Source organism: Colobus angolensis, unplaced genomic scaffold, assembly GCF_000951035.1.
Source record: "Colobus angolensis palliatus isolate OR3802 unplaced genomic scaffold, Cang.pa_1.0 Scaffold37, whole genome shotgun sequence".
NCBI classification, from domain to species: Eukaryota; Metazoa; Chordata; class Mammalia; order Primates; family Cercopithecidae; genus Colobus; species Colobus angolensis.
The window spans coordinates 592,356-594,648 of NW_012117043.1; the positions used below are offsets into that span (position 1 = coordinate 592,356).

At 40.2% G+C, this 2,293-nt stretch overlaps 1 protein-coding gene across 3 annotated transcripts in view; it reads left to right on the forward strand.

The window, feature by feature from the left end:
- ACACA (acetyl-CoA carboxylase alpha) overlaps positions 1-2,293 on the forward strand; it is a 360,465-nt gene that overhangs the window by 86,841 nt on the left and 271,331 nt on the right. The window lies entirely within an intron of this gene.

Consider the following 2,293-nt stretch of genomic DNA (forward strand, 5'->3'; position numbering starts at 1 on the left):
CCACCACGCCTGGCTAATTTTTGTATTTTTAGTAGAGACAGGGTTTCACCATGTTGGCCTGGCTGGTCTCGAACTCCTGACCTCAAGCAGTCGACCCTTCTCATCCTCCCAAAGTGCTGTGATCACAGGTGTGAGCTGCCATGCCCAGCCCAACCCACTATCTTTCTTCAGAAGTTTGGCAAGATTTATTTAAAGATTTCTTGAAAGATATGAGAGCTTTTACCAGCTACATCCTTGAAAAATATTATACATCCCTGGACTGAGAAATGGGAAATAGGACAGACAGTTACATTATGTTATTTCCTCTGACTGCTGTACCCTAAAAGAATACTCTCTTGGTTTATAAAAAAACAAAAAGCGGCTAGGCATGGTGGTTCATGCCTGTAATCCCAAAACTGGAAGGCCGAGGTAGGAGGATTGTTTGAGCCCAACAGTTTGAGACCAGCCTGAACAACATAGCAAGTTGAGGCTGGTCTCAAACTAAAGTTCAGGCTTGTCTCTACTAAAAATAAAAGAAGTTAGCCAGCTGTAGTGACGTGTGCCTATAGTCCTAGCTACTTTGGAGTCTGAGCTAGGAAAATCACTTGAGCCTGGGAGTTTGATGCTGCTGTGAGCTATGATCACTGTTCATAGCCAAGAAAACTGCCTGGGTGGCAGAGAGAGACCCTGTCTCAAAAAACAAACAGCAACAAAAAAAACTTCTAGGTGGCTCCTGAAGGAAATGACCTCGAGCTCTGTTATAACCATTCATATCCAGTATTTCTCATAAGTTTGCATCTTCTACCATCTGGTTCTTATTCAAATGTCCATTCTACATGGAATGCTTCTTCCTCTCCCTCCTTGCTTATCTTTCCAGATTCATTTCTAATATCTTCCTACTCAACCTCCAAGTTTGGACAAAGTACCCTTCTTTTGTGTTTCTACACCTAGAGATTATTATTTTTTAAATTACGTTATTATTTTAACTTAAAACAATTTTTTTTAGAGATGGGTTCTCACCATGGTGCCCAGGCTGGTCTCAAACTCGTCGGCTCAAGCCATCCTCCTGCCTCAGCCTTCCAGAATACTGGGATTACAGGTGTGAACCACCACACCTGGCCTAGAGGGTTTTTTTTCTTTTTAAAAAATTTTTTTAAGTTCTTTTTTATTTTTTATCCTTTTTTATTTATATTTTTTATAAGTGTTTTCAGAGATTATTATACTATTGTAACTGTATATTTAGATGTCTATAGCCACTTAGCTAGGGACAAATCTTATTTATCTTTGAATAATCAGCATCTGTTTCACTATTTGGAATGCAAGTTCTTGTTATTTTAAAATTTAAAACTTGTGGTCAATTAAAATAGTTTTTAAAATAAAATTCTCTGTAATCCTTCTATGAATCACTGAATTAAAAAATAAAATTCATTAAAAAATAAATGACAAAATGAAAAAGGCAAATTCACTTATTCTCTTTGAAAACATCTTTTTTTTGTTTGTTTGTTTTTGACACAGAGTCTCACTCTGTCGCCCAGGCTGGAGTGCAGTGGCTTAATTTTGGCTCACTGCAACCTCCACCTTCTGGGTTCAAGCAGTTCTCTGCCTCAGCCTCCCAAGTAGCTGGGATTACAGGCACCCGCCACCACACCTGGCTAATTTTCGTATTTTTAGTAGAGACAGGGTTTCACCATCTTGACTAGGGTGGGCTTGAACACCTGACCTCGTGATCCACCTGCCTTGGCCTCCCAAAGTACTGGGATTACAGGCGTGAACCACTGCACTGGGCCTCTCTGAAAACATTTGAGTGAACTTACTATGACTTGAGAGGCAAGGACATGTTGTATAAGCTTGTATACTTTTATCAGTGGCTACGAAAACTAATTGCTGCCTCTTTATTAGAATTGCTTGGAAAATACAGTATAATTTGAGTTCAAGTAGAATATGCTAACTAAATTTGGTAACATCTGTTGTATTTATTTAGAAAAATATATCTGGGCTGGCCGCAGAGGCTCACGCCTATAATCCCAGCACTTTGGGTGGCTGAGGCAGGTGGATCACCTGAGGTCAGGAGTTCGAGACCAGCCTGGCCAACATGGTGAAACGCTGTCTCTACTAAAAATACAAAAATCAGCCAGGTGTGGTGGTATGCATCTGTAATCCCAGCTACTTGGAAGACCGAGGCAGGAGAATCGCTTGAACCCGAGAGGCAGTGGTTGCATTGAGCTGAGATTGTACCACTGCACTCCAGCCTGGGTGACAGATTGAGACTCTGACTCAATAAAAAGAAAAAGAAAAAGAAAAAGAAAAAGAAAAA